This window comes from Mytilus edulis, chromosome 2 (assembly GCF_963676685.1).
Source record: "Mytilus edulis chromosome 2, xbMytEdul2.2, whole genome shotgun sequence".
Taxonomy (NCBI): Eukaryota; Metazoa; Mollusca; class Bivalvia; order Mytilida; family Mytilidae; genus Mytilus; species Mytilus edulis.
In genome coordinates, this window is record NC_092345.1 from 83,998,140 (window position 1) to 84,015,667 (window position 17,528).

At 30.6% G+C, this 17,528-nt stretch overlaps 1 protein-coding gene across 7 annotated transcripts in view; it reads right to left on the reverse strand.

The window, feature by feature from the left end:
* Positions 1–17,528, reverse strand: part of LOC139510331 (5'-AMP-activated protein kinase subunit gamma-1-like) — a 183,020-nt gene that overhangs the window by 130,976 nt on the left and 34,516 nt on the right. The gene's annotated exons all lie outside the window — the stretch shown is intronic.

Sequence of the window (17,528 nt, forward strand, 5' to 3'; positions counted from 1 at the left end):
ACTGAAGTATTATAAGATTTTTTATTGCACAAGCGTGCAATGACTTAAATTGTTCAGTGGATCAATACATATATTTAACTAGCACCAAAGCAGGTGTATATATCGGGAAACTTATATTGCTTCCTTTCCACTGTTTATATTTATTATAATATAGGTTTTTAATTTGACTAATGTACCATGAATGTTTAAACTGTCTATGTATACTGAAACTTGACAATTTTCCAGACTATGTACAAAAGACAAACTCTGTGGTGAACCCTACACCATTCAAGACATATACTGTACATAAATTGTTTTTGTATTTTGTTACTTAATAATTTATACTATTGAAGTATAATTTGAATTGTCGCTTTGTTACACAATTGGTATATAAGATATTAATTGTGTCACTGCCTATGTGCAGTATTCATCACTATTACTGAATAGGTAACTTCCCAATCTTCATTAATAGTTGTGTTTAATGTGCAAATACATAGACTTGCAATCACAAATTCAAATATAATATTGGTATTGTTTATGTTATTCCAGATATATATTTTTTAATTAAAAAGTTTTTGTATGAGCACTATGAAATACAGTGGAGAAACCAAATGCACAATTGTGCTGATGGGAAGCTTTGTAGCTATAGCACTTTTAAGACTCATTTTGGTCTTGAAAGATACCTTACTATATTACAATCACCTGAGCAGAGGAGAAATTTCACTCGATTGCGTATTTCTTCTCACAGACTAAGAATTGAACAAGGTCGCTATCAGGGTACTCTCCGACAAGACAGAATATGTCTCAGGTGCACCTCAAATGAAGTTGATGATGAAAAACATTTTTTATTCTCATGTACATCATCACAAGATAAGAGAAATTATTTGAATTCCACTATTGACTTACTATGCCCAAACTTTAAGCATTTGATTCCTAGTCAAAAACTGATATGGCTTCTTAATGTAGAGAATCTTGATATTTTGATATCTGTCTGTGAGTTAATTGATGAAGATAAAATATAACTTTAAAGATAAATATTTAATCAGGCTTTCTGCACTAGGCACAAGGTTGGCATGGTGGGGTACAGGACACAACGTACAAGTTCTATTATCTTCTTGTTTGCGATATTAATATTTTTTTTATTAAACTGGTAATATTTTATCTTTTTTGTAATTTGTGCACTTTGGCATGTCAATTAGCATTGTCCCTTGGTGCCTCTTGCAGTTGTGTCACTTTAAATAGTACTGACTCCTCTGCACCAGGCACGAGGATGACATACCATTTATGTGCAACTTCTTACAATATCTTACCATATCATTAATGTCCCGAAACACATTTTAATATGCACCCACCATGCCATATAGCACCGTCCCTAGGTGCCTCTTGCAGTTCAGCTAGATATATTTAGCCTACTCCCAGTATTCTTTTTTGTTACTTTCCAGAGGTGTGCCTGAGGCAAAGGTTTTATATATATACTAATATGTGATAACTGTTGTTTCTTATTTGTGTTTGTAACTTGTGTTGTTTATTATATTTGTAAAAGAATATTATATTACAATGATATTATATTATGCTCCTTGTGAGCCCATTTTATGGAAATAAAGCATCTTCTTCTTCTTCTTCTATATACTTTGATAAATTCATCTTACAGTATATAGTTTGTCCATTACTTAAATAAGATCACTATTAAGGACGACATCAAAAGTTCAATGAAGGATAAAAATTTAATTCACATAGTTTTTTCACTGACCCCCCACCCCTTCTTAACTCACCCCCAAACTATTTGAATTAAGTTTTTTTAACTTACATTGATCTTTTGATGTCGTCCCTTACTTAATGCAAAACTTCAGATTGGGTTAAGTTTTTTTTACTAAGATTGAGGTTCACATTGTAATTTATTATATTGACATAAGCATCAATGAAGTATCAACTGACTAAAATACTTATATGTACCATTCAGCAAAATTTGTCAATGAGAGCACAATAAAAACTAACAAAGCATGTGACTTAGATGATTACCACAGTATGTACCCCTCATTTAAGGCTAATGCAACACAATTTCAATGAATCATTATATTTGTGCCATGTCATCATTATTTTATAAATTCTAAAATAGCTCAAGTGTTATAAGCCATGAGCCTCCTTTTAATCTGCTTAAAACATTTTAACCAGGATCTCTTATTTTAAACAGCCAGTGACCTAAGTAGCCTAATTTAAAAACAGATTTTACCAAAACAAGGGATTAAAATTTTTGAAGCGTTAAAGATAAAAGAAATAAAGTGAATAATGTTTTCTCAAAGTTTGAAAAACTTATATCCACAACAAGAATGTGTCCATAATACAGGGATGCCCCACTCACACTACACATGTATCATTTTCTATGTTCAGTGGACCGTGGAATTGTGGTCAAAATTGTAATTTAGCATTAAAATCAGAAAGATTATATCATAGGGAACATGTGTACTAAGTTTCAAGTTAATTAATAGACTTCAACTTATTTAAACACTTCCTTGACGAAAAAATTTAACCAAAAACTTTAAGCTGAAGTGGGACAGACGGACAGACAGACAATGGACACACAGACCAGAAAACATAAAAATGGGGCATAAAAAAACATTATTTTCTCTATTTGAAGACAGAGTACCTAAGTCCCTGTATGAAAACCAGTATGAAGAGCAGCAACTTACTCTTTGTTTGAAATTCTATAGCCTGCACATGTGTGAAGTTTGATTTTAGTTTTCAGAAAGTCTTCATTTGTAATATTTGAGAGAAATGCAACCAAAATTTGTTCATAGCCACTATGATAAGAACATATAGGATTTCGTTAAACAGGAAGTTTATGAGATAATGAATCTGAAAATGCATTACACAATATTAATATAACATGCTAGTTAACATGAAGCAAATGATTCCAAATTTCAGATAGCTTGAGTGTAGTTCCAATGAAAATAAAAATAAAATTTCATATACATGTATGACCATTGTAGAATAATATAGATCAAAGTATAATCAGAAAGTAGATGAGCTATGAATCTGAAAAGTCTGCCATACAATGAATTTTGAGCATGTTCCTAAATTTCAGAAAGACCTGAGTAGATTACAACCAAGATACTATATAACAATTGGATGGAAACATGGACAGACCTTAACCAGTATACCCCTCCTCTCTGAGCAGGGATATAATTGGACAAGCATTTATGAGGAGATTGTGTTTTTTTTATTGAAACATGCTGAGATTCTATTGATTCAGTCATTTTTTTTTAATAATACTTAAGGTTACAAGAAACGAGACACATTCAATTAGATAGTTATTCACAGAGTTTAATACAGAAAAGATCACATTAGTTAATCAATTCATATTAGCCTTGCAAGGTAAAATGTCAACAGCCAAACTCTTCATCAATCAAATCCATCAGCTGAATCAATAAAGAATTCCAATAATTTAATATTCTGGTCACATTCTAATGTTTGTAGCATACTTGTTTGACATAGTACACATAAATAACTTGTCAGTTAAGTCCAAATATGTCATGATCAACTATTTGTATTGTCCTAATACCAAGTTATGTTTTAGAAGTATAGGTCAATGTGACCTCATTACTTTGTTCTTTTTTCTGTGTTATAGAAAATCTATTTATGATGTATTTGTAGCAAATATTGATTTAAGTGTCCAGTATTGTCATTGACAGGAAGAGTTTTCTGTAGATGTTTTTTTTTCTTTCTTCCGTTAAACATTGTGCAGACTAAAAGTGTCACCCGTTAAACATTGTGCAGCCTAAAAGTGTCACAAACTAATGATACTATGAAATTAGTAAGGGGGCAATTAACTATTGAAAGATACTTCTGTAAAGCTGTAGGTTATCTAACGGGGTTTTGAACTCACATGCTCCTGTTTTGAGGGAACAAGCTGACTCTTGTGTCAATATGTAGTCTTGTGTGTGCTATAAATTTAGCCCATTCAGTCATTCAATGTTATAGTATTACTTCAATCAAAACTGCAGAGTATAACTCATTCTTAAACCAATTTTTTTTTTTTTTTTCATGTAAAAGGTTTTTGTTCCATAATATATGAAAAAGAAAATGAGGCAAATTTACTATTAAATTATAAAACAGTTTTGTTAACTTTTGTGTCTGATAAAATCCTTCTGAAAACTGTTTTAAGGACACAAAACATGTGAATTTTCAGTTAAACAATCTATGTTTGTGCAATATCAAATTATTTCAAAATATATCTCATATGTTTGCTATCATGCTGATATAGCATTTCTGTATAAATCAATCGATAAATTAATAATTCATTTAAACTAGGATTTGAATCTGAAGGTTGCAGCATTCAAAATACAAAGCCACTGAGTGAGTCCCTTTCCAGTTAAAACTCAGGACCACTTTTAAATTAAGTTTTAATTAATCAAAAATTAAATATTTAAAAATCATGGCTATAATATATTTTTTTGTTTATCTAATGGTATATCTAAAATTAAATAGTAGTGTTTCTATGTGATAAAACCTGGGAATCATTCCTGTTAATCAGCATGTAAACAAAACTCAATATTAAGAAATAAGTATCAATTATTAAATTATATAGTACCTCTGCAAAGAGGAATGTATAATTCATTTCCAAAATAAGATTCATATTTGAAATGTCAATATTGGTACTATCTTAAATAACATCTTAAGATTTTGAAATATGCAAAAGTTCAGAAAACATCTTTGCAAAGGGGTTCCAAGGAAAAAAGGTTTGCAAAAAGACAGTTAGATTGAAAAGACGCAAAAGAATTTATAAAATATTGAAAAAAGATTAAATGTGTTTATTGATTGATTGGTGTTTAATGGATCTTTAAGCACAATAATTATTGCCTATTTTGTAGCAGTCAGATTTTATTGGCAGAGGAAAGCCAAAGTACTTATATATAGAGAACCTGTGATCTGAGGGCAGAGGAAAGCCAAAGTACTTATATAGAGAGAACCTGTGATCTGAGGGCAGAGGAAAGCCAAAGTACTTATATAGAGAGAACCTGTGATCTGAGGGCAGAGGAAAGCCAAAGTACTTATATAGAGAGAACCTGTGATCTGAGTGACCATTGATTTTATTGGCAGAGGAAAGCCAAAGTACTTATATATAGAGAACCTGTGATCTGAGGGCAGAGGAAAGCCAAAGTACTTATATAGAGAGAACCTGTGATCTGAGGGCAGAGGAAAGCCAAAGTACTTATATAGAGAGAACCTGTGATCTGAGTGACCATTGATTTTATTGGCAGAGGAAAGCCAAAGTACTTATATAGAGAGAACCTGTGATCTGAGTGACCATTGATTTTATTGGCAGAGGAAAGCCAAAGTACTTATATAGAAAGAACCTGTGATCTGAGTGACCATTGAAAACTGACAATTAATTAAGATTGGAGAAAAGAAAACCTGCCAAGTGACAACTGATCCTCAGTGTTCAAGATAGGCTAGTAATATAGTAATAGAACTACTGAGTCCGCTTGACCACCATTTAAAGGCCCCAGTAATAAGGTTAAAGGTAGGCAAACCATATTGTAACTTATACAGACTATATAATCATTTAATTATTTGCTACATACTCTATGTTTGTTGAGAGAAAAACACAGGTATAACCATGCATGTTGACTCATTAGAGGCGGATTTAGAGGGGGGGCCCAGGGACCCAGCCCCCCCCCCCCCTTATCTGGGAAAATATTGGTTGATTATATATGGAATCACTGAAGCATGACCGGAGCAGGCCCCCTCTTAGGCATGAAAATTTCTAGATCCGCCACTGCTCCTCCACTGGAATGTCACATGTCATGTATATTAAAAGCAACAACTTTATTGAGGGTTGTAGGTAACTGGATGTCACAGTAAATTTCTGACAACACCAATACAAATGAAATATGCTAAATCAGCATTTCACTGGTACAAGTTGCTCTTATCGCCACACAAAAGTATGACATTTAACTAACATATTGTCTGTCTAAACCAGACTCACACATTTCATTAATCTAATAATTATCAATTATATTTACATATACCAACACCCAACTAATTACCACTAAGATCAACAGTAAATTATCAATAAAATAAGACACTATTATAGATTTATATACTTCTTACATATGATCAGGACACTATTTTGACCTTGAATGGTCCAGAAGTCAGTGTTTATTTATTACTTTCCAGGGCCAACTAAATGCAATCAGACAGACTGTGACTTTTCAAACATTTCTTATCAGAAAATTGCCAAAAATTGTCAGTCTGTTTACCAGTATGTCCTTATATTTATAAAGTTGAAACACAAAACCTCAGAAATTAATACTCCTTAAAAACATTATCATAGCTCAGAACAAACTTTGGTTTATAGTTAAAACATTAAAGGTACCAATTTTACTGTACCAGAAATGTATTTTCAACAACTCATGTCTGTTCAGAGATGCTAGAATTCCAAATATAGGAAAAATATAAAACACTTATTTGTTCAAGAAATCAGAGCTTTCCACGAGGGAGATATATTCCTAAATTCACTAGGATTTTAAAAAATAATTAAAAAAATGCAACAGAAAATAAGGAATGAGTAACATGAAAACATTGAGTGCACTGTATACTTGCTATGGAAATGCCACAAAAACATTACACATAAAAAAACATGTATGAAACAAACAAATCCTAAAGATGTCAAATTACCTAAATGGTAAACATGATATCAAATTTAATGCCAGTACTTATAGTTTCTGTGGATGTGATTGAGATCTTAGCTATTATATATTGGCCTGTTATTTGTATTCTTATATCATATTTCAAGTTTTACAACCTGAAGTGTTTTATTTGACAATTAGAGGTTACAGTTTTGTCCTCCAATGACTGCACTATTTTTCTTTGTAAACAATATGATCTATTTATAAATCTCCTGATCTTTTTATAGACCAAAGATATATTAATATATCTAAGTCATTGTTCGGGTATTCTGAACATATTATGATCTTTTGCTTGATAAAATAATTTGTTCTTATGTGATATATAAGCTTGAATGAAATTCCAATAGCTTGAAAATCTGCCAATATATGTATATATAAATGAACAGATAAATGCTTCCCTCTCATATATTTAAAAACAAATTTTGCAACAGTTACTTTTTCTTCATCTAATTTAATAATAAAATCATCTTTCAAGTTTAATCATGGTTTTGTTACTTATTTTCTGTTTTTGAATCTGTAGTGTATTATATTTCAACAGATTGTTTTCTTTAAAGAAAAGTATATGTGGTGTACAGCTCTTATAAAAATAAGTTGCCAAAAATGAAAGAAAAAAGTAAAAATCATCATATAAGGTCAATAACTCCTATAAGTAGTCATTAGACAATTCTGGTCATTTCACAAACTTTTCTGTCTAGCTTATTTAAAGGATCAAAATGAATTGAGTTACTTCCCTTTGTGTATTTGGAACTGCTGTGTATTTCACTGTACTAAAAAGCATTTACTCATCTGTTCTTCATTGAACACAGTACATGCACTTGGGATAGGAACTATTAATTATGAATTCAAGTCAAAAACAGCATGGGGACCTTTCAAAATGTATTTGTATTTTGTTAGGGACTGGTATCTGGTTTTTTTTTCTAGATTTTCACAGTTGGAAAATTTGTTTCTGTATATCTTAAGGACCAACAAATAAACCAACATTCATAGGTAAGCTCTTTCAGAGCACTTTACAGCAATTTTGAAAAGTGCCTTCTTATCCATAACATTTTGTATGTTCTCTTAATACTTGTCTGTATACTTCTTAATCATGAACCAAACTTTATCTAAAAGACTTTTCAAATTAAACTTTGGCTGTTTAAAGTTATTTTACTACTACAAAGTAATTTTCAAGTTTTGTTGTATAAAATATAGTACTATTGATCTTTTTATTGTTGGGAAATTATCCAAAACTTCTTGCTCCTTGAAGGAAACTTTTGAAGGTTATTTGGACCTTCAAAACTGTTCTTTTATTTAAATTCATAGCCCAATTCCAACAAATTTATTCTTCCAATAAAACAATAAATTATGTTAGTAACTTTAGATCTAATATAGATCTGCATAGTCATATGAATTTATACTTCAGTAATCTTTACAACAGAGGAAATAAATAAATAATGTCTTTTTAAAGTTTTAGGCCATACCTGTAGGGATATATTGCACTTACTAAATGCATACAACATTTTTATGTAATTAAAATGGAATATGGCCACAGGATGGATAAACACAAATTACTTATATACAATATTTCTACTTTAAACAAGACAAAGATGAACCATTCTTCGTGAATGTGGAACTGATAAAAAACACTACAAAAAAAACTGGACTGTATTCATCACTGAATAAGTGGTCAAAATGAGTTTTTACTTCATCAAGTGATGAAAACTGAACACTAAAAAACTGTTTGCCACATGGGCATAAAATGGCTTAGTAGATCATCCTATTATTAGCTGGAAATTATAAGAAAACAAAAATCCTGATAATATGTATACCTTTACATATATATATATATGCACCAACACTCTCCATAATATAAAACTTGTAGCTTCAAAACTATAGGTAAGATAAGTAAACCAAACCAATTTGTTCCAATTTCACCCAAAATTTGACTAAAATCCATTGTGGAAGATTGAAATAAATCAAAATCCTGATAAAACTCTCATTTCATTTCATCTTATAAACTTACTAGTTTAAAATCTGTAAGATAAGTGTGCATGATGACCATGTACCCTATTTTGAATCCACAGACTGATAAAGGGAAGAAAAAGATGTAAAACAAGATGCCTGCCTCCTTTGTCTGATATTACTTTAGTCAACTATGTTGCCTTTATGTCCTTTACACCAGTAATTTTTTACTAAAACTGGATGAAAACAAATTTACCTTGTGTTGAACAATTCCTTAACCAGAAGAGGCTCTGAACCTTGATAATTAATTTTCATCATCAATCAGCTTGACCTATTCTTTTTTATTCAGTTTCTTTCATAAGACAGATAGAGTTATCTCCCTTACCCCAATATTTCATTCAGTGTAATAAGATACACACTGACATGATACTGTCATGATATCCCTATTTTATGTGACCCCTGGGTTTGTTAATTTTCTTCTTCTTCTACAATTACTTTATTCTCAGATTTCAGTAAAGAAAGAGTTTTATGATCCTGTTTTTCTGCACTTTGGTGTAATTCAAAAAATAAAATCTTCCGTCCATATAATACTTGCAAATTTCATTCAACTATTCAATCATCAGGGGGGGGGGGGGGGGGGGGGAATTCTTAGCTTACAGTTGAGAAAATCATTAAACAGTTATTTCCAACAACAAAAAATAGAATTTCAACCAAAATTCTACTACATTGTACCAGTGGAGTATTTAGTAATTGGTCTTACTTTTAAATGTTGTTGACCACATTACAAGCAGAGTAATCTCCCATTTTACAGTATGAATGAAAGAGTCATCATTACAAACAAGGAATATGATATTTTTTTTACTTTTTTTAAGGTCTGCCTCAGGGTGAACATTTTCAACAAAATGAGAATTTTGAACATAGATACAGAAGTACAGACAACTTTGTGGCCACATATATATTGCACTTCTTTTCAAATGATTTAAGCCTACCAGAACCCTCCTTAGCTGGAGTGATTAATTTGATATTATAAATTTAAATATGTCACCTATTCAATATATTTGTTTTCCTTTAAATCATCTTAGCTGAATTGCCTATATATTAGAACACTTGATATATTCCATTTGTTTGCTTTTACACACCAATCAAATGTTCAAATCAAATCAAACTGGACAGTTATCTAAACTTCTGGCGTTTCTTATTGCTGTAATGTACACTTTGTTCATACAAATTTGAAGAAAAGGCTAAGTCCTATCTATCAATGCTACCACCTCTTTCCCTTGATAAAAGTCCAGATAGAAAATTTTATCTTAGTAAGAAGAGCCTACACATTCTAATACAATATAGACCGTGTATATTTTCCTCAGGAAACCCAAAACTAAATTTTCACTGTTATCAGAAGTGTTTTTTTATCTTAAAGAGTCAAAGCAGTTAGTATTTGTGTGTAAAATTAAATATTCAGAAACAAAATACAAACAAAATAAATCTTTTTTCCTGAAAGACAATTTTTCTTAATAAAGTTTGAGTCATTATAATAAACCCAGCTTAGGAAGTTTTTTCAATGCAAAACTCTATTTTAAAAGAAAATCAGATATGTGAGGACCAGTCAAAAAATTTGGCCCAGAGGAAAAAGTCATCAATACTAGTTTCCACCTACTCAAATATATTCTCGTAGGTCTTAACTGGGCAAAGGGAGACAACTCTTAATTTTCATAACTAATAGATTTTCAAATCTTGCCTTGTGTAGTTCAATTATTAAAGTGAATAAGGATAGGACATAAATACTTAGTTTTGCCTGCCACTTGACTGCTCAGAGGTATGGCTGTCAAAAGGGAGATAATCTACATTTCAGTGAACTTACCTGATGGTTTACTACTTGATATAAGCATATAAAATCTTTCACTTACCTGAAAAATAAAATAAACATTTTTTGTTAAAATCTGCCAATTATCAATAAAATATGTCATAATGGTTATAATAAAAATATTACAAAAATATTGAAGAAAAGGATTTGAAGTTCCACACTGAATGGTGTCTAATAGACAATGCACATACAACGTAAAGTGTTTATCTTTAAATGTACAAAGAATTTTGTAAATTAAGCTTAATTCCTTAACAAGACTCAACACCAGTTGATCTGCCCAGAAAGATGATTTCATTCTGATTATCTTTATATTGTAAGCAAGAGAGTACTTACAATACAATTTTCACATAAATCACATTACAATAGCCATAAATCCAATAAAATTAACCAATATAAGCATGAATATTGTCTCAGACTCTATTGATGATATAAACTTCCATAGATATATATTTATCAAAACCAATCAAGAACTAGGGGTAAAAATACTTAAAAGGCTGACCAATATCAGCTATTTTTATGTTATAATGTATGTAGCGATAGAGCAATAAAAGCCTGGATGGCAAATATCACATTTACATGTACACTGCATTTTTTTTAGCCTTTAACCAAACAATACAACAGTATGACAAAAGACAATATCCAATTAACAAGCGTGAACTAGTGACATAGACCATATAAAAAGTCCAGAATAACAGAGAGCTTTTTCTTACAGTGATTTTTTTAATATAGTCCAGTAATCTACAGACAGAAGTTTCCAGATTTATTTTTTTTGGTAGTTATATTCAGACTTCAGAATAGCTGTCATGTTGGTTAATCAAGCTATAAATCCAGCTTAGCTTTTAATATATGTCCCCTTAAATGATGCAAGTGTAGTTTTGGTCTTCCGTTCCTGACACTGAGTGTAAAATGAGAAGCAGTATATATTCTCTCAGAACAACAGAAATTATCTGTAGTGCTCTGTACCACTTATTTTGATGGAACTTCACCCATATTTAAGATTCAAGAAATCAATTCACTTTTTTTCCTTTTATTTTTTCTCTTGTTATCTCTCATTTCTCAATATTTTATATTCGTTTGAATATATTAAGTCGATGAGTATCTGCTCCAATGAATAAGGTGAACATTTTAGAAAGAAACACTTCCACCTAACATTGAACAAAAAACTATAACTAAAGTGTTGATTTTGTTTAGATCGGTTCATTTTACTTTTTTTGTAATAATAAAGAGATATAAATGCATTTCTCACACTGATTCATCCTCATATAAAACCTTTACACAAAATATGCATTAGTGAACTAAAACAATGAAAAATCAATGAATAATTCATATAACATTCCCCTTCGGAATCATTTTCTAGAAAATTGTCACAAAACATTTAATGCACATGTAAAAGTATATTCATGGAATTATTTTATTAAATATATTACAATGACTAATTTATACAAATGAATTAGTTTATTCACAGGTTACTAAAGTTTTGACATCTTTTACAAAAATACTATATAATAATTGATTTAACAATCAAACAGCCAGACACTCAGTCTATTCTATGTCAGGCAAATCTTAAATGAAGAGTCTAGAAATCATTGTGGTCAAGTTTGATTTTTAAAAAGTGTAAAAGGTTTCAAATGATACATTTTTTTAATTGCAGACTTAACATCTTCCCCCCTTTTTATGGTGTTTCCCCCAAGAGAGGTGTTTACTGGACTCTTCAAATGGTCTTCCCTGACTTTTTGGGATTCAATATATAAAGGGCTGTAATTAATGAACCCTTAATACTTAAACTAATATTACCCAAACTTAATAACTAACCAAAGCCCTACAAGATAACCTTAACTAAAGAAAATTTATGTCCTTACCCTCAATCCTTATGAAGAACATAGTCCACTACAATAAATGTAGTGTGTTATGAAAATATAATTAAACCTTATAACATTATACTCATTTAAAACCAAATAATGCTACATCATAACCACTTATGATAGCTTATGACATGTACCAGAAATTCCGATTCATAAAATGTTGTCTTCTTGTGCTTAATTTGCCTAATTGCATTTTTAAGATGTTATCAGTTATGTTAATATGATTTTGTATTTGGTTTATTCTAAATATACTGCTAAATATGATACTGAGATGAACATAAAAATAACAAAATTTGCATCTTCAGCCCTGAAATGCAGTACATCTGTAAAAAGTCATCTTTAAACAAAAGTAGCCATTTCTAATTTTTATAGTAATAATTTTTTTTAATAATACATGTATATCAATTATTATCTCTACCAAAAAAATGGTCAAATATATAAATGTACAGAATAATGGACTAAAATTATATTACTTTTTATTTTAGTTTAAATAAAAAAATGAATGAATCAGACATTTCCTTCAAGAACAAAGATAACTGACTCATTCATAGTTGAATTCTCAAGAGTAGCATGAAAAAGTTATGGAGACCAGAAATCTTCTAAAAATCAATCCCAATCATTGTCTACAGTTATACATCAGCTACATGCTAGTAGTACAATAAATACAAAAATTATTCCATTTCTATTTTCATAAATCATTAGCTCATTTGTGTGGGTGTTAAAAATGACAAATTTCCCTTATCAAATAAAATTTAGCATGTAAATATGCACTATGGGGATGCGGTTTTTTTATTAATCCTTCTCGTTTTGTATATCATAGAGATTTAATTGTGTTCCAATGATAAAATATGAATTGGAGTTATTCCCCTTGGTCACAATGTTCGAGGAGAAACTGATTGATTGTTTTATTATACTAACTAAATGTTGTTATCGTTTGACTCTTTTTTTTTAATTGTATACATCATCTTCAATAAAATGAGGATTCAAATAGTATAAGACAACACTTTAAAATAGTATAAGACAACACTTTACAATAGTATAAGACAACACTTTAAAATAGTATAAGACAACACTTTAAAATAGTATAAGACAACACTTTACAATAGTATAAGACAACACTTTAAAATAGTGTAAGACAACACTTTACAATAGTATAAGACAACACTTTAAAATAGTATAAGACAACACTTTACAATAGTATAAGACAACACTTTAAAATAGTGTAAGACAACACTTTAAAATAGTATAAGACAACACTTTAAAATAGTATAAGACAACACTTTAAAATAGTATACATCTTCAATAAAATGAGGAATCAAATAGTATAAGACAACTCTTTAAAATAGTATACAACTTGTTAACAGTAACTGAAAGACATATTACTAAACTCTAAAATACAGACTTAATTTGGCCCTTGACAGTAATGTATTCAGTGAAGGGAACTTAAGCTCAAGATTGTGTTGACACTTGCTATAGATAGAACCATGAAAATGGACACTCCATAATCCAACTTGATAAGATGAGTTTCTATGAGAAAATTATAGATGAAGCCATGTTCCATCTTGTAGTGGGTGACTACAAATATAAAGGGGTCAGATTTACAGTGGATATAGAAATGCATGTAGAACATTTTGCCTCAAGCTTGAAATAATGTATTCTCTTGTTAACAGTAGGATAAACTACATTTCATTCCTGCTAAAAAAGATAGATGACCTTTTTCTGATCATCTAATTTTTCCTGCTTGCACAGGCAACCATTTATTTTTGTTTGCAAAAATAGTTTTTCTTTTGAAAGAAAAACAATATTTGTTCATTGTTTGCAAATATGCCCTTTGTTTCCTGTTTGCTTAAATCAATCTTGGTTTCATGTCTGAAAAGATTTTCTACTTGCAGATTCAGCTTTGATCTTCTCTGCAAAGAACACAGTTTGTTTCCTGTTTACAAAGATCCCCTTTGTTTCTGAATTTCAAAGATTATATTTTTGTTTTTCTGCATCAAGTCACCTTTAATTCTGTTTTCTGCTAAAACCTCCTCTGTTTCTGGCTTACAAAGGTCCTCTTTTGTTTCTGGCTTGCACACTCACATTTATTTCTGTTCTTTGCATCTAATACCTCCCTTTGCTTCTGTTTCTTGCTTGATATTAGATGGTATTTTTTACTGGCTTATGAGAACTCATTTTGTTTCTAGCTTTAAAGAACACATTTTGATTCCTGCTTGCAGAGTCACCTTACAGGGGACTAAATTTGCTTTAGTGTAAAGCTTGGCAGGTACTTAACTAAAAAAGAGAGATGCCAGACTAGTTTTAATCCTTGGCATTTATTCTTGTTCTCTACAAAATCTTACTTTGTAAGATCACATATTGTTTCCTTCTTGCAGTCATCTTTTGTTTCTGGTTTGCAAGATGACCTTTTGTTTCTGGCTTGCAAAGATGACCTTTTGTTTCTAGCTTGCAAAGATGATCGTTTGTTTCTGGCTTGCAAAGATGACCTTTTGTTTCTGGCTTGCAAAGATAACCTCTTTTTACTAGCTTGCACAGATAACCTTTTGATAGGGGATGGCAAAGATCACTTTTTGTTTCTGGCTTCCAAAGATCACTTTTTGTTTCTGGCTTCCAAAGATCGGTTTTTGTTTCTGGCTTTCAAAAATCACCTTTTGTTTCTGGCTTGCAAAGATCACTTTTTCTTTCTGGCTTGCAAAAATCACCTTTTATTCCTGGGTAACAAATATCATCTCTTGTTTCTGGCTTGCAAAGATCACCTTATGGTTTGGGCATGCAAATATCACCTCTTGATACTGGTTGGCAAAGATCACCTTTTTTTTTCATTTACAAAGATCACCTTTTTGTTTTTGACTAAGATTAAAAGATTGATCTTTTATTTATCACCTCTTGTTACAGGCATGCCAAAATCACATTTTGTTTCTGGCCAGCAAAGATCTACTTTTGTTTCCTGTATTCGTAGAATACCTTTTGATTCCTGTGTCAATATATGCACTCATCTCATTTTTCCGCTGTATATTTTGCAGTATAAGATATCATTATTCCTAAGGATACATGATGAGAATGACAACCAAATCCTGGTGAATTTACTTATTTAATGGTATAAAATTTTGTCTAGACTGTTATAATTACCCCAGACCATTGCTATACCAGAACTGTATTATCAGAAAAACAGTACCAATTATGGTTTTATATAGCAAAATATGTACTGCTCTTAAATCATAGAGTTCTGACATAAACTTAGGTAATCTATAATTAAAAAAAATCACATCCTTACTAAGACTGACTTTCAAACTTGTAATAATCATTAATAACTGTTATGTAAGTAAAATCAGACATCAAAATGTTAATATTGATATACAGGTCTTGGTAATCCAGTTTAATGAGGTGTTAGCTGATACTTAAAGATGGTACCATCCATTTCTTGGGGGAAAAAAATGATAAAAAGAAATAATTTTGTATGCAGTTGTAATTGTAGTTTAGAAATTGTAATGTGGTTGCACTCGTATAAAGACATCATCAATAACTTTGCTGATGTCATTTGCTTTCACCATAGAAACTCTAAATTACATAACAATAAGAAAATCAAGTATGGAAGTCATTGCTAACATGTTTATACTATCAAATAAATATGACTTGGTGAGAGTTAAAGGTACTGTGCACTTTTCACTAAATTTGATATGAATGTAAAACTCAAAATAGCAGTAATATTATTTTGCTTAAAAAATCATCAGATAAATAAAAGACAGCAGACTCAAATAGATACACTATCACATCAAGTTAGATAATGGTATCAATGGTATCAATGTGACAAACTATCCTGGAAATGATCTCAGACATTTATCTTAAACTCAGTCAACGAAATGTGAGATGAAGATTACCTTTGGTAGGAGATTGTGGACTAGGCTCGTTGGCAATCATACCACATCTTCTTATTCTTATTTTTTTCATTTCACATAATATCAATGTAAATCACTTAGTATAAAAAATCTGAACTAGAAATCAATAAACTCAAAGTAATTCAAGCCAAAAATGTGGGTAAAAGAGACCAAGATCAGATTGAAATACAGATCTTCAAACTTTCTGTTTGAAAAAAAAACTTTCGGGATCTTCTGGTTATAGTCATAATGATACCCATCTTACAGAAGCTAGTATTTAATCTGCTGTACTATGAAACAAGAATTTTCATAAGTTGTACTATGATACTAGAGTTTTATCTGTTGTACTATGTTATAAGTGTTTATCTATTGTACTATGTTACAAGTGTTTATCTATTGTACTATGTTACAAGTGTTTATCTATTGTACTATGTTACAAGTGTTTATCTATTGTACTATGTTACAAGTGTTTATCTATTGTACTATGTTACAAGTGTTTATCTGTTGTACTATGTTACAAGTGTTTATCTGTTGTACTATGATACAAGTGTTTATCTGTTGTACTATATTACAAGTGTTTATCTGTTGTACTTTGATCCAAGTGGTTATCTGTTGTACTATGTTACAAGTGTTTATCTGTTGTACTATGTTACAAGTGTTTATCTATTGTACTACGTTACAAGTGTTTATCTGTTGTACTATGTTACACATGTTTATCTGTTGTACTATGATACTAGAGTTTTATCTGTTGTACTATGTTACAAGTGTTTATCTGTTGTACTATGTTACAAGTGTTTATCTGTTGTACTATGTTACAAGTGTTTATCTGTTGTACTATGTTAAAAGTGTTTATCTGTTGTACTATGTTACAAGTGTTTATCTGCCGAACTATGATCCAAGTGTTTATCCGTTGTACTTTGTTACAAGTGTTTATCTGTTGTACTGTGATACCACTGTTTATCTGCTGTACTATGTTACAAATGTTTATATGTTGTACTGTGATACCATTGTTTATCTGTTGTACTATGTTACAAGTGTTTATCTGTTGTACTATGTTACAAGTGTTAATCTGCCGAACTATGATCCGAGTGTTTATCTGTTGTACTTTGTTACAAGTGTTTATCTGTTGTACTGTGATACCACTGTTTATCTGCTGTACTATGTTACAAGTTAGCTATATTAACTACCATTAGGTGAAATAGGGTAGATAACTCTGCTTGAATAAAATTCTTCACATCCGGTGGTCAAAACCTGTAAGTCTAGTCAACTTTTGTTCTGTTCAATTTTGGGCATACAACAGACACATAGAGGTTAAATTCCC